This window comes from Macaca fascicularis, chromosome 5, assembly GCF_037993035.2.
Source record: "Macaca fascicularis isolate 582-1 chromosome 5, T2T-MFA8v1.1".
NCBI classification, from domain to species: Eukaryota; Metazoa; Chordata; class Mammalia; order Primates; family Cercopithecidae; genus Macaca; species Macaca fascicularis.
Genome location: NC_088379.1, coordinates 6,527,209 through 6,548,491, shown reverse-complemented (window position 1 = coordinate 6,548,491; position 21,283 = coordinate 6,527,209). Strand labels below are relative to the sequence as shown.

The window sequence follows — 21,283 nt, the reverse complement described above, 5'->3', positions numbered from 1 at the left end:
AAGGAAGGAAGGAAGGAAGGAAGGAAAAGAAAGGAAGAAAGAGAGAGAAAGACAGAAAGAAAGAGAAAGAAAGAAAGAAAAAGAAAGAAAGAAAGAAAGAAAGAAAAAGAAAAAGAAAGAAAAAGAGAAAGAGCGAGGGAGGGAGGGAGGGAAGGAAGGAAGGAAGGAAGGAAGGAAGGAAGGAAGGGAGAGAGAGAGAAGGAAGGAAGGAAGGAAGGAAAGAAAGAAAGAAAGAAAGAAAGAAAGAGAGAGAGAAAGAAAGAAAGAAAGAAAGAAAGAAAGAAAGAAAGAAAGAAAGAAAAGAAAAGAAAAGAAAAGAAAGAGGGAGGGAGGGAGGGAGGGAGGGAGGGAGGGAAGGAAGGAAGGAAGGAAGGAAGGAAGGAAGGAAGGAAGGAAGGAAGGAGGGAAGGGAAGAAAGGAAGGAAGGAATCTTCAAACACAGTGTTAGATGGCCAAAAGCAAGGCCTGCTCTGTGATTTTATTTAAATTGCAAATGCAGGCAACACTAACCAATACATTGTGTAGCAACACCAAAACTAAGGTAAAGCGAGAGATTGCTGATCCAGTTCCCTTAGAAGATAGGTGTACAATCTTTCAGCTTCTGTAAGCCACACATAAAATATACTAACACTAAAGATAATTGTCTTGGGCCACACATAAAATAGATTAACACTAACGATAGCTGATGAGCTAAAAAAAAAAAAAAAAAAAAAAAAAATCATGTTTTAAGAAAGTTTACAAATTTGTGTTGAGCTGCATTCAAAGCCATCCTGGGTCACATGCGGCCCCCGGACCCCAGGTTGGACCAGCTGGCCTTAGATGGTGGAGTGGATGAACTCCCAATGGAGGGCCACAGGGGGCTTCTAACATCCTAGAATGTTCTATTCTCTCTCTTAGTGTGGATGGTGGGTGCACAGATATTCATTCCTCGATTTTGCTTAGGCTAGACGTGCGGGTTATGTACGTTATGAATAATACAGCAGGTCTAACAGACCCCGGAGAGTGGACCAAAGCAGGAAGTTGCTCTGTGCAGAGGAAACAGAAAACGATCATTCCGTACTGTTTATTTTAGCCCTGGCTGGAGAAAACATAACCAGGGTCAGACGTGACAGAGGAATGAGACCGCAGAGCTGCCGTGAGAGACCAAGCCAGGGCCAGCCGGAACTTTCTGCCAAACGATTACAGAAGAGGTGAGGGAATATTTACACACCCAGGACCCTGTGGTGGACATTAAAGCTCTACTGTATTCCGTATCTATCCTAAAGATAAGTTTCCCTCTAGAACTGTTTGCTGAGAAGGCATCACGCTTTCCTTAAGATGGAGAAGTTTATGCACAATAATCCCAACGACTGTTGAACCTGAGACCACACTATGCTGTTAAAGGACGCTACGGTTATTGAAACACTTGCTTTAGAAAAAATGTTTGTAGATTTGAACTCTGGAGTTTTGTCTAGTGAGGGTGGTTTGCCTGCCACCCTGCCAGGCGCTTAACTCTCTGAGGCATTGCTGACGTCTCTCTACTTAACCTACAAAAGAACCAGAGACTTCTCAACACGGCCAAAGGCAGGTTTCTTTCGTAGAAAGCCTCCCCCCAAAAATGAAAGCATACAGTGGATGCTCAGGGGGTGTGGGCAGAGCTGATGCGGTTCTCACACCTGTCCGGGGAAGGTGGAAAGCAGAGGATCACGCCCTCTCATGGTTCCCGAGAGCCTCGCATCTGGGCCTGGCGTGGTCCCCACAGTGAGCTGTAGCTCTGGCCCCCACGTCCCAGGAGTGGGGTGAGGCTCAGGAGACACCACCAGTGAACCAGCTTTGAAACTGCAGAGGGCAATTCAGACAGGGAGGCCTCTGCTCTTCCTCTTTTCAACCAACCAGGAAGGCTCCACCTCCTTCCAATCTTCTCCCCAACCTGGGCAGCAGATGAGTCTGTCTTTTCCCAAAGACCAAATTCCTTCTCTGGGGACGCAGGGTTTTTTTCCTACTGAGGAGATGCCACGGAGCCGGTCACAAGGCTCAGAGGCCCCTCCCAGACAGAAGCCCAGACGCTACTTTGTGGGAACAGTGCCCAGCGCCGCTGCCCTGATGCACACGCTGCCAGAAAAGGCATCACAGGTTTCTCCCCTGATGTCAGCTGCTAGCAGGAGAGCTGGCCAAGGCACCCCTGAGAACCAGGAGAGCTGGCCAAGGGACCCCTGAGAACCAGGAGAGCTGGCCAAGGGACCCCTGAGAACCATGCTTAACCAAGTGGCTGATGTGGAGACAGGGAAGCAGCTAGGGGCCACCCAGCTTGTCACATAAAGCATGAGTGCGGAGTGCCAGGAAACAGGCGCCCTTCCCCTGCCGATCCTGCTACCCATGACCTCACACCCCGGGCCTGGACATCCAGTTGCCACCTCGTGGCCATGAGCAAGAAAGCCACACCTAAGATACTACCCCAAGCAGTACTCGGGGTGGTAAAGCTGAGCATGTTTCTTCTACATGGGTCTGCTCTCCATAACACCCACGAGAAATATCATCTCTGACTTTCTAGGCCCCCGAGCTGAGCTGTCAACACAGCAGCCTTCACTCATCCAAGGATCTGCCTTCAATGGAAGACCCTCAAGTCCCCAGAGTGGATTGCCCCCAAGGAAGGGAAAACGAAGCCCAGTGTCCCCCCACCCAACCATCGTCACCCTGGCCCCATTCGTTTACTGAAGGACAAGAACAAGACTCAGAAAAAGACGGTCTGGTCCAGGGCTGAGCTTGACAGAGTGGGAAGACAGTGGAGCCTGGTTCCTGTTGGCCTCACCCAGCCAAGACATGAGTTCTGGATGGCAGACCCCTTGCCTTTTATGGTGAAAATGTTTTTGCAGCCCTATCTCTTTCAGTTCCAGCTACCAGAAGTCCATCTAGTCAATTTTCCTCCTACTTGTAGCTGAATGCTTTCCTAGTTTATTATTATTATTATCATTGTTTTTAGAGATGGTGTCTTGCTCTGTTGCCCAGGTTGGAGTGCAGTGGCATGATCACGACTCACTGCAACCCCAAACTCCTGGGCTCAAGCAATCCTCCCAACTCAGCCTCCCGAGTAGCTGGGATTAGAGGTGTGGGCCACCATGCCCAGCTAATGTTTTGTTTTATCTTTTTTTTTTTAGAGACAGGATCTCACTATGTTGCCCAGGCTGGTCTCTAACTCCTGGCCTCAAGTGATCCTCCTGCCTTGGTCTCCCAATGTGTTGAGATTACAAGAGTGAGCCAGCACACCTGGCCCTAAAAGCATTCCTAAATGGTATGTGATTATTCGCACAAAGTGTCCCCCTGTGCTCGGGCAGAAAAGGAAGAAGCGTAAGTGAGAGTCTTGCCCTTGAAATAAAAACCCCCGGTCACAGCTAACACCCTTCTCCCTGCACTCTGCAAGTATGGATGCCCCAAAGAAGCAAATTAACACAAACTCCCAGAAGCAAACCAATGCTACAATTGGAAAACAATGTCCCTGTCACTGCACATTTAGGTCGATTCCAGGTTTACTTTGTGTTGTTCCTGCTGTCAAATAATTCTGCAGTGAATTTAGGCAGAAGGAGTTTTTTTAATTTTTTAAATAATTTCCTCAGGATAAATCCCCAAGAGTGTAAATGCAGTATCAGGAAGGATGACAATTTTTTCCAGTTCCTGCTGCCTAATGCCAGGCCCGTTCTCAAAGGGGACCCCACAGCCTGGGGCTCTCCTGGGCTTACCCTCACCATACCAGCACCAGGAGATACGTTATTAATCAAAGAACATAGATCTGAAAAAGTCAGGCCTATTGCCTCCTCCAGGCATTTAGGAAAAGTTCACATAGTTTTTAGGGATTTGTTAAAAATTCATTTCGGAAGCTCTACCAATGCACCAGTATTTCAACAAATGCCTAAGTAACAATAAAATGACTGAAATCATGTTATAATTCATCATAGTAGCAGTGGAACTCAAAATCAATAAGTTAATTTACCTCCACTAACAAGGTGCTTTAGAGGCACAAGTGAGTACAAAATCAAATGCCTGAAAGGTGCAGGCCATGAGGGACCAGGCATGTCAGAAGACTAATCACTAAAAATTACTGTCTAAGTCTCAGGAGTAATAAAGTCAAGCATGTTTCTTTTACATAAGTCTCTTTTCTTGATGCTCAAGGCAGAGAACTAGACACCAAGGAAGAGGCTCTGGGCCAAGGTCAGGGGGCCTGGTTCCCATCCCAGCTCAGATATGAATGCACTCAGCAATTCTGAGCCAGTGGCTGCACCCCTCTGACCTCAGTTTCTCCTATAGAATCTCTGAGCAACTCTCTTCTTCTAAGAATTCCCCAATTCCATGCCTGATTCTTGTTAGCTGGGGCACCTCGGGCGGGCAGTTTCATTCTTCAGGGCCTCAGTTTCTTCAGCTGTAAGGTAAATACAGTAAGGCAATGTTTGCTTCTCTCTTAGGGTCATCATATGGATTCAAACAAGATATTGTAGCAAAATCAGTTATTTTGCTGACCAACATCTACTGCTGATTTAGCTACAAAAGGCTGTGGTGAATAGAGGTAGAAAGCTATGGAAGGCAATGCTCCAGCACCACAGGTCCCTGGGGGTGGTGTGGGGCTGGGGGGTGCAGTTTCCAGGGAAGCATGCAGAGATGGAGTTATGGGGACCCACAAAGCATAGAGCTAACATGTGGCTAAATGAGAAGGGCCCTGAGAATGATAATAGCAGCTGTCGCTGACTTAGCATCAATGGTGCACTGGCCACTGTATTCAGAGCTTTGGAGACATTTCCATGGGAACCCTGCAAGGTCAGGTTTAGGGTCAGGATGTTCCATAAGAGGAAGGCATAAGATTTCAAGGGTGGCTGCAGTGCAGCCAGAGTCAAACCGGTGGTCACAGGCAAGGCAGGGTTGAGCTGGACATCACATCTCCTGACCTCACACCTGGGAGGGGCACTGGAGGGGCCCCTGACACACTGTATGTGCTTTAAAAAAAGTACTAGCAGTGGTCATAGCATTAGGAATAATAGTATCTTGAGATTACTAAAATCTGCAGCATTTCATTAATCCTCACAATATACTTCTTAAAGGAGCCGTGGCTATCATTCCTATTTAACAAATGAGAAAAATCAAGGCTCAGGGATGTGCAGTGACTAGCCCAGGGCCACACAGCTGGTGAGTGGCAGATTCTGACAAAGCCTTCCCAGGCCTGCACCCTCCACTAAGCATCTCAGCTGTCCCTTCTCTTTCCTACCTCAGGGATGCTAAGGTTGGGGACCACATCTTGGGAATATAAAACAGTATATTTCTTAGACCGAAAGGTGTGTTTGTTTTCAAAGGAACAGAAAACAGGGCTGAAGCCCGAGGGAGCTCCCGGGCCCATCATGTGCTCCACCCGCTTTCAGAATTTCAGCACCAGGAACAGCGACGGACTTAAATCATGGCGCCCTCTGGTGGTCTTTATGAGAAAGGGCAAGCCGTGAAGCGGGCGCTCTGCCGAGGGTCACCCCCAAATTTTTGGAAAAGGATGGGGACAAAAGATGGAAGAGGGGAGAAAAGGAAAGAGGGGAGGAAAGAGAGATGGAAAGAAGAGCAACAGCTAATGGCCCCCAAGCACAGGTAGCAGACAGCCTCTAAATGCTCCCAACGGCTCACATTCACCTGATAACCTGGGGTTGGGGGAGCATTTGGGGGAAACTCGTGCAACTCAGACCTCTGCCTATGAAAACATTTACTCATCTTCAAAGCATGGAGTCACTCTGATTCGACGATTATCCAGATTTTGCCACACTTGCTTCATCTCTCCCTTTTTTTCTCTTGCCTATTTTTTCTCCACTGGAGATTTTAAAGTAAAATCACGCCCTTACACTTCAGCATGCATCTCTAAAAATATGGGCACTTCCTTACATAACCAAAATGCCATTATCACACCTAACAAAGCAACAATAGCTTCTTGGAATCATCTAGTAGAGTCTCTAACCTAACTTCCCTGAGTGTTTCGGTGAAGCCATGAGAATGGCTGATAAGGAAGCTAACCAAGGAAATAGCAGATTCTCGCCCCCGACCCCACTGGTCACCCTGTGCTCCAGTACCTGTGGGAACACCGGACACTGGGTGCTTTCTGGCGGGATGCACTGGGAAGCCCACCTCACCAATAACCAAGCATTCCTGCCAAGAAAAACAGGCCTGAGGCTCAATCTAATTAAAGCTCTGCGGATTTCTGATTACGAAAATAGAGGGGCTGGAGGGAAGTGCCCAGGGACACCACAGGGAAGCCATAGGTACATCCAGAAGGCAGGACCTTCTACAGGATAAAGGACCCAGCACCTGCATTGGGCCTGGGGCATGTGCAAAGGGTGATCTTTCAACCAGTGGTGTCGAAACAACAGGACATCCATATGCAAAAACACAATGGGACACAGGCCTCTCACCTCAGAGAAAACTTGGTTCAAAACAGATCACACACCTACATATGAAGCCTAAAACCATGAGACTTTTAAAAGTCTGAAATAAGCACATAAAAAGATGCTCAACATTTTTAACCATGGGGGAATTACAAATTAAAATCATAATGCGGCCGGGCATGGTGGCTCACACCTGTAATTCCAGCACTTTGGGAGGCCAAGGCAGGCGGATCACTTGAGGTCAGGAGTTCGAGACCAGCCTGGCCAATGTGGTGAAACCCCGCCTCTACTAAAAATACAAAAATTAGCCAGGCGTGGTGGTGGGCGCCTGTAATCCCAGTTACTCTGGAAGCTGAGGCAGGAGAACTGCTTGAACCCAGGAGCAGAGGTTGCAGTGAGCCAAGATCATGCCTCTGCACTCCAGCCTGGGCAACAGAGTGAGACTCTGTTAAAAAAAAAAAAAAAAAAAAAAAAAGGAGAAAGAAGAAGAGGAGGAGGAGGAAGAAGAAGAAGGAGGAGGAGGAGGAAGAAGAAGAAGGAGGAGGAGGAGGAGGGGGAGGAGGAGGGGGAGAAGGAGGAGGAGGAGGAGGAGGAGGAGGAGGAGAAGGAGAAGGAGAAGGAGGAGAGAAGAAGTAGTCATAATGGGATACAACCACAACCTAGCCATTTAGGATGGCTAAAACTAAGAAAGTGACAAGACCAAGGGCTGATGTGGGTGCAGAGTGCCTGGAACCCTCATGCATGATATCTGTAGATGCAAAGACAGCGCAGCAACTCCTGAAAACAGCTTGGGGGTTCTTGTAAAGCCAAGCATACCATCACCCTGTATTTCAATGCTGAGTTAGTTACGAGTGAAAAGGTTTATTGGGAGGTCGCACTTGTTAAAGGTAAAAGGTAGAAGAGCCACTGTGGGCAGGTAGAGCTTCCCGGCAGCCATGCAAGTGTGACTGACCCTCTCAGCCAACCTACAGCAAGCTCCAGGGCAAAGGCTGCCTGCCGCAGGAGTCCTGGGGTGTGCAGAAATGGCAGGCCCTAGAAACCCCTCCAGGGGCAGTCATTGGCTGAGGGCTGCCAGAAAGAATGGCCTTGGTTCAGTGGCAGAGGCAGATCCTGAAGATGCCAAAATCCAGAGGCAGTCAAGCAACTGCCTGCCCTGAGACTGGACAGCAAAGTCTTTCTTGAAGGGGGATCTGAGCCTCACACTTCCTCCCCACCTCCCTAAATGAACAGTGCCCGGCCCTTGGCAGCCCTCTCCCCACCTTCCCTCTTAGCAGTACTGTCACCCCAACATGCCCTTGTATGTTTATGTGTTTGTTCCTTCACTGACAGATCCCCCATCGGCTCAGTTCCTGCCTCATGCGAGGTGTCTGGTAAATATCTGTTGAATAAATGGGTTAATCCTGTCCAGACCTCTGGAGCTAAGCCACTGGTCTAAGCCACCATCATTGCTCATTCCCACACTGCAGTAGCCTCCAAAGTCATCCCCAGGTTCTCACTTTGCCCCCCCCCCCCCCCCACCAAGCCCATGCCCCATAGAGCAGGCAGACTGATGCTGTAAAAATGGAAATTGGACCACATCATTTTTCCACCTCCACCTCCACCCTTCCCACTCTCTGCTTTGGCCACACCGGCCTCCTTGCTGCCGCAGAACACGCCAGGCTCATTTCACTCCAGGGCTTTGCACCTGGATCCAGTGACAGACAACTCCAGATGGAGGGCGGTCAGGGGAGGCCTCTCAGAGGAGGTTACTTTTCAGCTGGGACCTGAATAATGAGAAAGATACAGGGAAGGGAGTCCCAGGCAGAGGCACAGAAGGTGCAACTCTCAGGAGTGAAATGTCCCTCACCTGTGCCTTCCTGGGCAAGACCCTCCACTTCTCAACCTGCAGAGCCAGACTGATAACACCGGCTCCTTCCTGCTCCTGTAGAGTGGCCACAGGTTTGCAGCCCTGAGAGCAGTGGGCTTCAATGACACCTGCTGGCTGTATGACCTCACATAACCCCTCCTCATCCCTAGGGAGGATAACGGGCGGCACCTGCAGCACGGGCAGTAGCTGGAGCCCACGGATGACCTTTAAGGTATGCGCTACTTTCCCACATAGGGCCCGGCACACAGTAGGCACTTACTCAGTGGTGGCCACTATTGAGCCTTCTCTGACAGTCCTTATGGGACAGCAGCTGTAACGAGCGTTATTTCTTGAGACTCAGTTCCCAGGTGAATGTCTGGGGAGAAACATGCTCAACTCACACTTGCAGAGAAGTATTTCTTTAAAGTGACATAACCAGCCCTCACCCTGTGCCAATAAAGGCCTGGCAGCACCACAGTGCTTTATTTTTAACCTGTCACCTTGTCACCGCAGCACAAGGTGCAGCTGAGGTCACAGCGGGGTGGGGGGACAGTCAGTGGCTCATCCCACGGGCCTGGGCCCCAGTCTCACCTCCATGCTCACTGCCTGCGTGACCTTGGGTGAGTCACTCAGCCTCCCCGTCCCCCACTGGTGGAATGAGATGGATGGCAACCCACCTTCTCCACCTCCAAGCTTCCTGCTCCCCTCCTCACAGCCACCAGCCGGCACATCGCAAAGCACAGACACAATCAGCCCCCAGCGCAGTTACCAAGTCCGCCCCCTCCCCACAGTGCCCTCAGGCCAGCACATAAGACCCTTGCCAAGACACCCCCACTGCCCTCTCCAGCCTCAGCTCCCACCGCTTCCTCCCAGGAAGGCTACGCCCAGCTGCACAGAACTTCACCCTTCACTAACAAGCCATGTGCTCCTACAACACCAACGTGAAGCACATGCTGTTTCCTCTGCCAGGAATGCTGTTCCCCTTATCCTTCTAGCTTAATATCTTCTGCTCTGGGAAGTAGAGACAGACCTGGCCCCTCCTCACTCCCTGCATGAGGCTCCAGGGCAACCAGTCTGAGTCTACAATATTTCACAGAGCATCTTAGGGGGACACTCTTTTTTTATTCAGAGATGGAGTCTTGCTTGTTTGTTCCCCAGGCTGGAGTTCCACACCTGGCACGATCACAGCTCACTGCAGCCTGAAACTCCTGGACTCAACGGATCCTTCTGCCTTAGCCTCCCAAGTTGCTGGGACTACAGGTGCATGCCACCATGCCCAGCTAATTTTCTTTAATAATTTGTAGAGACAAGGGCTCACTGTTGCCCAGGCTGGTCTTGAACTACTTACCTCAAGTGATCCTCCCACCTCAGCATTCCAAAGTGCTGGGATTTACAGGCATGAGCCGCAGTGCCCAGCTAGGGCAACACTTTTGTTTTGGTCTCTCTCTAGCAAGAGGGCCCTCCTGGAGGTCAATCGCCATACCTTCCTCGCCTCTGGGGCCATGGAGCCTGGTGGTTATGCACAAGCCTCTCCAGTTAGGTTGCCCAAGCTCAAAGCCCACTCTCCCACAGGTTAGCTCAGCAGCCACAGGTGAGCCTCTTCCCCTTTTGTGCCACAGTATCCACATGTGTAAGCCGGGGATAAGAAAAATGTACCTGCCTTCCGGGGGGATTGGAAGCTACTTGGCCTCAGAAGACACTTAGAAAGCCCCTGGCATGTCACGAGTACTCATGCATGTCACATACTCTAATGTGCTCTCTGGGTTCCCAGCACAGACCACAGCCTGCAGTGAGTGCTCAGGTGATGTTTGTAGAATGAATGAACAAATGTGTGGCATGGAGAACAAAGCCAATAGGAGTCCAATGTGAGAAAAGTAACTGAAACTCCCAGGTGGAAAAGGAGACAATAAAACTAGTGGTAAAGTGTTGTGGTTTGGCCACAAGTCACCCCATCAAGAGATGAGGTCTATGCCTCCTCCTCTTGAGTCTGGTGGGCCTGTGACCCACTCAACCAAGAGCCTAGCAGAAGTGAAGCTCTGGGACATCCAAAGCTGGGCATCAAAGGCCACATAACTGCCATCTTGTTCACTGGACATTGCACCAGCAGCCCTGAGCACCATGGAAGGAGTCCCATCACCCTGGGCTCTCATGCTGGAGAGGCCACATGTCAGGGTTTAGGTGACAGTCCCAGCTGAGCTCAGCCCCTGCTGTCCCCACCAAGGCACCATAAATTACAGGGAAGCCACTGTGGGCCATCCAGCCCAGTCCATCCTCTAGCTGAACACCACCAAGTGACCTCAGTGTAGGCAACATGCAGCAGAAGAATCACCTAGCTGAGCCCTTCCTCAGCCCCTGGCTCTCAATACCATGAAACACAACGAAAAGGCCATTCTTAGTTGGCACATCATGGGATCATTTGTTAGGCAGCCACGGATGACTGGGAAAGTGGAGAGACTTTGGAATTGGAAGGAAAAGATGATGTGAGTGAAGATGAGATAAGTGACAGCAAAGGACCAGCAAAGACAGCAGGGGCTATGTGTGCTACACATCTGAGCCTACAGATCCACTTTTCCCACAAGGGGAGACCTGAGCCCACTGTTCCCAAATGCAGTAATAATTTCTATGGCACCTGCTCTGGAATGCAGGCCGTCTTCCTGCAATTTTTTCATTTGTTCTCATTGCGTAAATTTCCTAGGGCTGCTGTAACACATTTCCACAACTATAGTGGCTTAGAACAACAGAAGCTTATTCTCTGACTGTTCTGGAGGTCAGAAGTCTGAAATCAGCCTCACTGGGCTAAAGTCAAGGTGTGGGCAGGGCTGGTTCCTGCCAGAGGCTCTGAGGGAGGATCTGTTTCCTTGATCTTCCAGCTTCTGGAGGTGCCTGCATTCCTTGGCTCATGGCCCCTCCCTCCATCTTCAAAACTGTCAGCACAGCAACTTCAAATTTCTCTCCCTCTCTTCCTCTTTCTCTCCTCTTTCTCCCTCCCTCTCTTCTCTTCTCCCTCTCTTCCTCTTTCTCTCCTCTGCTGGTGTCATCCTATCTCTTTCTCTGATTCTGAACCTCCTACCTCCCTCTTATAAGGACCCCTGTGATAACATTGGGCCCACTCAGATAATCCAGGTCAACCTCCCCAACTCAAGAGCCTTAACTTAAGCTCATCTGCAAACTCCCTTTTGCCATGTAAGGTAACACATTCACAGGTCTGGGGATTAGGACGTGGACATCTTTGGGGGGGAATTATTCTTTCCATTACACTCACAAACAACCTGCAAAAGTGGACTTTATTGTCCTAATTTGACAATAAGGCTCAGGGAGGTGGGACCATTGCCTGAAGTCATGTGAGTAGCAGAGGCAAGAGCCAGTCTCAGGACAGCCACAAATATTCCCCAGTTCCACTGACCTCCATAGATATTGGGGTCTCACTGGAGGCAGAATTCACCCCAGATAGTTCAACAGTAGAGAAGTAAACAAGAGATGACCTACAGAAAGCATTTCCCAGGGATTAGGGACAGAGACAGGAGGCTGTTACCCCCTGGGCTGAAAGGTGGAGGGGAGGAGAACTGGGACCATGAGACAGGATCCACTGGCACAAGCTGTGACCATGGAGAGCACAGCCAACCCTGGGATTGCAGTACCACAGCAAGGAGAAGAATGGGGAGTGTTTCCCCCCTCTCTCCTGCCCTGCAAGCTCCAACTGGTGCCTCCCACTGGCCAAACTCCATGGGAGCCTTAGGGCAGGGACCACAGGTGATGCAGCCTCCAGGGTACCACACTGGACAGTGAGAGGTGAAAAACAGATCTACAGGTCAAGTGGATAAATCCAGCGCAGTCCACTGTGGCCACTCAGCAAACATCCTCATCCCCCTTTCCGGGAAGAAACTCTCAGCCCAACACAGTGAGGCACGGGGTCCCACCAGCGACTGTATCATTGAGGGAGACGCCACTTCAGATGCCTGCCTGGGGCCTACAGCACCACACCATCCACCACAGCTACCCTTCATTCAAGGTGGCCAGGAGAGATGAGGGCGGGGGAAAAGAGGCCAATCAGCAGCAAGTCCTTCTTCCTTCACCCACTCATGGGCACCTTGCCTGTGCCAGAGCTCCTGGTTCTCCACGTGGGGGAACGACCCAAGCTTTCACCCATGATCTGGGTCGGTCATGCTCCCATCTCTATGTTCAGGGCTGCCATGCTCAGCTGACCTTTTTTATCAGATGTCAGTGCTAAGGAGCATCCCCGTGGATCCTCTGGGCCCCAGATACCAACAAGTAGTGACCTTATTTGTCCTTGGTAACTAGGAGAAGTCACCCCTCATCCCAGTGCCCCCTTTTCCACAAGGCCACCCAGCAGCAGCAGGAGCCCCAAATGGCCTCGGTCCCCGTGTCCAGTTTCACGGACTGTGGCCCTGCTCCCTGATGGAAGCCTTCCTTCTTGGGGCACCAGGACCCCCAAACACACCACACCTAACGAACTAGAAGCAAAATTAGTTCAAGGGGTTATCAGGGGGTGACTGCTATGGGTTGGATTGTGTGCCCTCCCCCCAAAAAAATTCATATTGAAGTACAAATCCCCATTACCTCAGCATGTGTCCTTACTTGGAAATAGCGTCACTGCAGATGTCATTAGTTAAAATGAGGCCATGCTGGAGTAGGGTAGACCCCTACTCCAAAATGACTGGTGCCCTCATGGACACAGAGACAGACACGCACAGGGAGAAAGGCAGACACCATGGTAACACCACCTACAAGCCAAAGAATGCCAAAGATGGACAGCAAATCACAAGAAGCTGGCAGAGGGGTACAGGACAGATTCCCCCTCTCATTCCTCCATAGAAATCGACCCAGCTGTCATCTTGATCCCAGACTTCTGGCTGCCAGAACCATGAGACACTCAATTTCCCTTCTTCAAGCCACTCTATGTGTAGTGCTTCGTTAAGGCAGCATCAGTCTGTAGACTGCTACAACAAGATACCTTAGACTGGGTAGTTTATGAATAACAGAAATTGATTGCTCATTGGCCGGGCACAGTGGCTCACACCTGCAATTCCAGCACTTTGGGAGGCCGAGACAGGCAGATCACTTGAGGTCAGGAGTTCAAGACCAGCCTGGCCAGCATGGTGAAACCCTGTCTTTACTAAAAGTACAAAAATCAGCCAGGCCTGGTGGTGCACACCCGTAATCCCAGCTACTCAGGAAGCTGAGGCACGAGAATAGCTTGAACCCAGGAAGCAGAGATTGAAGTGAGCCAAGATCATGCCGCTGCACTCCAGCCTGAGTGACAGAGTGAGACTCCATCGAAAGAAAGAAAGAAAGAAAGAAAGAAAGAAAGAAAGAAAGAAAGAAAGAAAGAAGGAAGGAAGGAAGGAAGGAAGGAAGGAAGGAAGGAAGGAAGGAAGGAAGGAAGGAAGGAAGGAAGGAAGGAAGGAAGGAAGGGAAAGGAAGAAAGAGAGAGAAAGACAGACAGGACAAAAGAAAGAAAGGAAGGAAGGAAGGAAGGAAGGAAGGAAGAAAGAAAGAAAGAAAGAAAGAAAGAAAGAAAGAAAGAAAGAAAGAAAGAAAGAAAGAAAGAAAGAAAGAAAGAAAGAAAGAAAGAAAGAAAAAAGAAAGAAAGAAAGGGAAGGAAAGAAGGAAAGAAATTGCTTGCTCACAATTCTGGAGGCTGAGAAGTCCAAGATCAACGTGCCAGCAGATTCGATTCAGTGTCTGACCAGGCTTCTGTGCTTCAAGGATGGCGCCTTCTGACTGTGTCCTCACATGGTAGAAGTCTGCCTCGGGCCTCTTTTATGAGGCCTCCACCCTCTTGACCTCTTGACCTAATCACCTCCCAAAGCCCCACCCTCAATACTCTGTGTTGGTGGTTAGATTTCAGCGCAGGAATACTGGAGAGACGGGAATATTGAGACCACCGCACAGCCCCAACACTCTAACACCGTGGCCACATCTGGGGTTGCCCTGTATAATCATTCATAACACACCCTTTCATTTTCTAAGGTACCCCACTTTGGATGATAAATTATTTGACACCGTGGTGATTATAAGCCAGTGAAGGGCTCCTCCTAACTCCATCCACTGGTCCTCAAACCTGCGCATGTGGCTGTGCAGGTGACAGTCACAAAACAGTCAGCTGCTCATCTAAGGCATACAGGACAAGGCCCCACCTGCTGTGTGCTGTCTGGAGGCTGGTGTGGTAGCCAGGCCTGCAGCTGCAGGCCCTTCTCCCTGCTTCTGGGTGATGAGAGTGAACCCCACGGGCGAGGGCCCTTTGCCGCAGCTCTGCACCACCGCAGGAATCCTTTGAATGATGTGAGGCTTGTGGGCGACGGTGACTGTGAATCAGGAATTCCACAATGACACTGCTGACAGAAGCGGGTGGGAAGGCGATTCTGTATCTGGCTTATGCATCCACCCCCCTGAGAACAAGGGAACCAACCTGCCCCCGGGTGCTTGCTGGTCTCTTCGGGTAATGCTGCCACACCCAAAGTCACTGTTGTCCCCTGATGTTGGAGACTGGGACCTTAGTGGTGGCAGTGGCCAGCTCAGCCCTGGAGAGTTGACAGCCATATTTTTTGCCTGTATGTTTCCCCATCTCTGCCATATTTTGTGTGTGAGCCCAAGAACGAGCCCTGGGGTGGCTGGAAAGAGGCTGCCCGGCACCCACAGGCAGGCTAGCATGTCTATCCTGTGATCCTCCTGCGTGAAGGATGCCTCTGGGGAGCATCTGCATGGGGCACGTGGGGTTCATTTCATGTGTCAACTTGACGGGGCCACAGGATGCCCAGATATCATGCTAAACATCACTTCCGGGTGTGTCCGTGAGGGTGTTTCCAGTAGAGATGAGCATTTGAATCAGTAGACTAATAACCCCAAGTGTGGATGGGCCTCCCCCAGTTGCTTCAGAGCCTGAATGGAACAAAAAAGCAGGAGAAGGGAGAATTCGCTCTCTCCGCCTGACTGCTGGAGCTGGGACATCCGTCTTCTCCTGCCCTGGGACTGGCACTCACACCATCGCAACATCAGCCTTCCTGGTCCCCAAACCTTCAGACTAGAACAACTAGTTCTCCAGCTTACAGATGGAGCTCAGGGGACTTCTCAGCTCCATAACTGCATGAGCCAATTCCATGTGCGTGTGTGTGCGCACACGTGCAGTGATGCTATTGGCTTTGTTTCTCTGAAGAACCCTGACTACTACAGGGCACAAATACTTCATGTTCTGCAGTCATTTGAGAGGTCCATCCACACACCTCTTCCCCAGGCCACTTTGTCATCATCCTCCAACCCTGTTCTTTCCAAAGCCCTGCCCTGCTTGTCAGCCCATGATCCAGGTAGGGTCCCTCCTCAGCAACATGAGCAATGAGATTCTCCCCCTGAAGTTTTGCCTCTTGGGAGAATCTGCAAGCATCTTTCAGGGTACCCCCTGAGTTAGTTATTATCACAGAAGGATGCAACCACTGCACCCTCCTCCAAAGGAGGGAGCAGGGAGGAGGCAGCGCCCCAACCTCTCTCTCCACCTGCCCTCCCATCTCCTGGCAATGCCTCCTGTGGGCAAAACCCACCCAAAGACCCCCCAGCAGAGATTTTTTGAGAGGATCAGCCTTCCAGGCACAGACCAGGGCAGACAGAAGCTGGGGCTGGAAAGGAACAAGGGGTACAAACCTCCTTAGAAGACACGGAGGAGGATTCAAGGTACCAGCCTTCAAAGGGGCCATGGTTAACTACACTGGACTTGCTAATAGGTTCCTTTCCTGAGAAATAGTAGAATTGGTCACTTTAAATTCACTTGATTGCGGTCCTGCAGCAGTGACATTAAAATCTGGGAAGAATGTTGGAACCACTCATTGGTGTTATCCAAACATACCTGATGCATTCATACAACAACAAGAACTATGAGCCAGGCTCTGAGAACACAGATGAGTTCTTACAGATCTTATAGTCAGGAGATGATGGGTGCAAGGTCAGCAAAAAAAAAAAGAAAGAAAGATGATGATGTTGGACCTGGAGTACTGTGATGGAGACTCCTGGGTGGGGCATATTTAGGTGGGAGGCAAGGAAGGTCTCTGGAGAGAGGACGTGGAAGCTGCGACCTGAAGGATGAGTTAGAGTGAGCGCTGTGTTAGCACCAGGAGCAGGGGGAATAGCAGGGGCAAAGAGCCCAGGACAAGAGAGAGCCCACGATGTACCAAGGTCAGGAGAAAGGCTGCCGTGTAGAGAGCGCCGTGGAGATGGGCACAGCAGAGGTCAGCATGGTTATTTTAGGGAGTTGAAGGGGGAGTCTGGATTGGGAGGCCCTCAAGTAGGCCAGAAGAGGAGACAACAGTTTGACCCGGGGTGGTAGAGATGAAGGAGAGGAGGCAGATCTGAGGGTGGGCTGCTGCAGAACATTCCCCACCTGGGCACTGCAGACCCAGATGACACGGGCGGGCACAATGAATGCTGGCCTGGAGTGAGGTGCATCCCACAGGCCCCGGCTCTGCTCTCACCTGCTGTGCGACTCCAGGCAAACCCTCCCCAGCCCCACCCCAGACCTCTCCTCCCCCGTGCACGGGAAGGCAGGAGGAAGGAGGCAGCCAGGTGCTTCTGAGCAGCCTCAGCACCCATCCTCTTAAAGGTGCCCAAGCCCAGCAGGACAGCCCCTGATGGTGGGACTTGGGGCAGTGACTTCTCCCAACCTCACTGCATATCACAGCATCACCTGCAAAGTGGCTGTGATGATCGCATCCCATCACCGAGTAAGCACCTGATACACCTAACGTGCCCTGCCTGTGCCACGCTTGCAGCAAGTTCTCCGTAAATGTCAGTTAAGAGGATGAACACTACTCTCTGTTGCCATCTGGGGTGCTGGTGGGGCTGTCACTTAGGGGGACCCATCCCTTGCTTGGGAGAGCCCATCCATGGGGACAGGGAAATTGTGCCAGCAGTGGGAAGGCCACCCAAGCAAGGCCAAGGAGAAGCCTTTCTCAGGGTTTCCAAAGAGCCCTCTTCTCTCTTCCTGGGACCTGCGGTCTGTGAGCCTTCACCTGCCGGCTTTGCCTGCCTCCTAACGGGGAGAAGGCCGTCTGTGCTCAGCCTCCCAAAAAACCAGGACATCCCCTGAACTTCCCAACACTCAGCCTGATCAACTCTGTGCTTGGGTCAAACTAGGCTGGATTTCAGATTCTTGCTGCAGAAAGATTCTTTGGCAGCAGGAACTACACAATGGAAGAGGCTCTGATGGACGCCATCCTCTCACCAGGAGTGCCAGCAAAGAGTGCAACAGTGTCCCCACCATGAAGCCACACCCCACTCAACATGGAGCCCTGAGCTGGGCCAAGCTTGGAATGAAGACCTGGGCAAGCAGTCCACTCTAGACCTAGGAAAGAAGGATTTCCACAGTGTCTCCCTGCCTGGCCTCCCATCTAAAGATGCCCCACCCAGTGAGTCTCCATCACGGCCCCCAAAGCCCAGCGTCATCTTTTTTTCTGACTTTGCACTCTCACAGGTGCCCATCCTGGGAATTCACCACCCAGCCCTGAGATTCTGATGGGACACACAGGAGTGCACAGGAAAGAGGGCAACAGTGGCTCCCAGCTCTGTGGCTCTGCAATGCCAGGGGAACACTGTGCTGAGACGGGGGCTCTGATGAGCAGGCAGCCCTGACAATAGCAGTTTCCTGAGAAGGAATCATAGAACAGAACCTAAATGTAGACACTGGCAGAGCAGCTCGCGGTCCAGCCAAGGCAGGAAGAACTAGGTTCAGATCGTGGCTCCACCACTCACGGCTGAGCAGCCTGGAGCACATCACTTGCACCTCAGTGTGCTCCTCTGTAAAATGGGGGCAGAGGGTGCGTCCACACCCTTAGAGGTTGACGTGAGGATAAGTGAGATAGAGGGTATAGTGCATAGTGCTAGTGCAGTGCCAGGTGCACAGGAGTGCCCAATAAATGGCAGTTCTGAAAAAATACACAGCACACACACACACACACACATACACACACAGAACAGAAGCAAAGGTATTAAACTTCACCCAGGGCTGCAAATTTGCAACATGCAGCATCTGTGACCAGTGTGCCAATTACACTCTCAACACCTTAGCCCCATCCTTGCCCCATGCATAACTTCCTCGGAAATCCCCCCTGCTAAGGACTGGATACCTGTGTCCCCCTGAATTCCTAGGTTGAAATCCTAATCCTCAATGTGAAGTATTAGGAGCCGGGCCCTGGGGAAACAATTAAGAGGAAATTAGTGCCCTTTTGAAATAGACTCAAGGGAGCTCATTCGCCCCTTCCACCCTGTGAGGATACTGCAAGAAGGCACTATCCATGAACCAGAACGCAGGCCCTTACCAGACACTGAATCTGCCATGGCTTGATCTTGGACTTCCAGCCTCCAGAATAGTGAGAAATAAACCTGTGTTGATCATAAGCTGACCAGGCTATATGGTGTTTTGTTACGGCAGCCCCAACGGACTAAGACAGCTCCCCTTCCTGAACTGTGTTCCATGTGCTAATCAGAGTTCAGACCATTTCATCCATTCACTCCTCAAACATGTGGTGTGTGACCCCAAGGGGCAAGTCAAACCCTGGGGATCCCACGTTGAAACTGACACATCCCTTAAGGTGTTGGGGGAACCACAGGGGAAGCCCACCAAGGAAGAGGCATCCGGGGGCCTTGAAGGCTGTGCAGGCGTTGGCCAGGCAAGGCAGGGGCAGGGGTGCCCCAGGGCAGGGAGCAGCCCCAAGGCCTCCTGGGAACTCTCCTGGAGGAGGGCGAGCAGGGGACAGTGCACAGCCCCACAGGCCCAGCCCACCCAGGCTCTTGGCTACCAGACTAAGGGCTGGAACTTCTATGTTTTTCTGGAAGCGACTCCAAGCCAGGGGCGTTTCCATACCAGCAAATGGAAAAAAATAAGATTTGTTTTTTTTCCCAACAGAAGCAGTGAGCTTCAGGCCCTTGTTGAGAGGTGGTGGGGTACAGTGACTGAGGACAAGCCTTGGGATAGGACCGAAAGGCTCTCCACCACTAATAGCTGTGGGACCTCAGGCAAATCACTTAACCTCTCTGTGCCTCAGTAAAACGGAGCCAACAAGAGCACCTATTTCATGGGGTTGTGGTCGGAAGGAAAGCAGCTCATGCCGAGGAAGCACTGGAAGCGTCCCTGGATCCTACATAGTGCCTCTCAGTATTGGCTGCTGTTACTGGAGCTCTGTGCCTATCCACAGCCATGGGGGTGGAGCTGGACCTGCTTCATGAGTGTGTGACCCATGCAGCCATGCAGGCCTCATGCATGGAAGGGGCTCATGCTTAGGGTTTAAGGCTCTGCAGAGTCATCAAATTCCTGATAGCTTTATCTTTGAATGTATGCTTCCTAAGCAATGTCTGATGGAACAGCAGAGCCTGCGCTGTGGGCATGGAGCATGTGCTTCTGCCCCCTGCCGCCTCCCCGACCCGGGTTCTCAGCTGCCTGCTCCCCTGGCCTCTGGTACCCTGGACCCCATCCTTCCTCCTATTTGTGCCTGGTCCCAGTGTCACTGCTGCCCTCCTCCCCTGGCAAGGCACAGGATCTAGGAGTGTATGCACCCCAGTGCATCCTGGGGTGGATCATGGTGGTGACCACCCTTCCCTGGGCTGGTAGTGCCACTGTGTGTTTGGTGGCAGTTCAGCAGGAACATCAGGTGCCAATTGTGTCTCAACCCAAAGGCTGCAATGCCCTGTGAGCTACCTGTCTGCCATGGGTTGGGGCATCAGCCTGTGGACCTGTGGGAAGGGGAGATGCCTGACTCAACACTCAACTTCCCTGTCCCTGGCCAGAGGACAGGTGTCTTGCAAGAGTCTGCACTTGCCTATGCCCAAAGGAACACGATGTTACAAAGGAAATAAAACCACCATGACAGGTGGAGAGAGAGTGCAGAAGAAGGTGCGTACTTTTAACCACACTTTCCCTACTTTTTGAACACAGGGCCCTGCATTTTCATTCTGCACTGAGCCCCACAGATTATGTAGCTGGTCCTGGGTAGGAAGGAGGTGGGGAGGGGGAGGGGAGGACTTGCACCTTTTACTCCAACTATTTCTATATTGTTTCATGTTTTTCCAAGATGCATGTGATCGATCATGCATTCATTTTGCAAGTTTTTTATTCCAAAAAGGGTTTAATGGCTACACACGCAGAAAGAGGCACAAACACGCACACAGACACACCTATACAGACATGGAGATATGCAGACATACACAGACACACTTGGATACACACACAGATGCACACATAGATACACAGACACATCCACAGATACATACATGACACATACACACACTGGCGTTCAGAACTCAGGGACTGACTCCCAGCCCAAAGATCTTCCACGACCCATTGCCAGCCGCAAGCAGGCTCTGGGGAGTCCTAAGAGAGCTGGAGAAGGTTCTACGTCGAGCCTGCCTACCCCTTCTCTAAAAAGCAGAGAAAGGCCATGTGGCATTCACTCACTCATGCACTCACTAATCGACAGTCAACAATTCCATACTGAGAAGCTGCGATTTGCTGAGCACAGTCAGTGTCCTGCAGACATGACCGGATATAGTCCCTGCCCTCAAGGGGTGAGGGTATTCCCAGGGATGAGGACACCTGGGACAGAGAAGGCATCCCAGGTGGGTGGAAACCCTCACTCCACAGCAGGGAGGTGGGAACAGACACATTCAGGGGCCTGGAGGGAGCTGAGCATGAGCAGGCGACCAGGGCGTGGTCAGAGCATGGGGGACAATGAGACTGAGGAGGCAGCTGCAGCAGATTGTGGGGGCACTGAGAGCCGGCAGAGGATCTCACCTGTGGGCAACGGGCCCCAATCCCTGCCACAGCCTGTCCCCTCCACTTTGCTGATAGTGTCCCTGTGACATCTTCCCGTGACAGTGTGAGCACAGGCCAAGGAGGACCCGCCCAGGAGAAGCACAGCCTCTGGAGCTCTGCTACTGGCAGCTGTGTGGCCTGGGGCAAGTTACTTAACTTCTCTGCGCCTCAGTTTCCTTATCCTATAATGGGGATAATGTGGCGAGGATTCAACGGAGTGGGGGGGCGGATATTTGAAAGCTCTTGGAACTG

At 51.2% G+C, this 21,283-nt stretch overlaps 1 protein-coding gene across 8 annotated transcripts in view; it reads right to left on the bottom strand.

Annotated features, from left to right (window-relative positions):
• Positions 1-21,283, bottom strand: part of PPP2R2C (protein phosphatase 2 regulatory subunit Bgamma) — a 249,819-nt gene that overhangs the window by 227,166 nt on the left and 1,370 nt on the right. For 3 of the 8 annotated variants that reach the window (XM_074039399.1, XM_045392098.2, XM_074039402.1), the window contains exon 1: positions 14,382-14,523. The exons of 4 other annotated variants lie outside the window; for them this stretch is intronic. The gene's annotated coding sequence lies outside the window, so the exon portion shown is untranslated. Of the gene's footprint in view, positions 1-13,871; positions 14,524-21,283 lie in introns of those variants that run through there. One more of the 8 variants, XM_074039401.1, reaches the window with a different exon arrangement.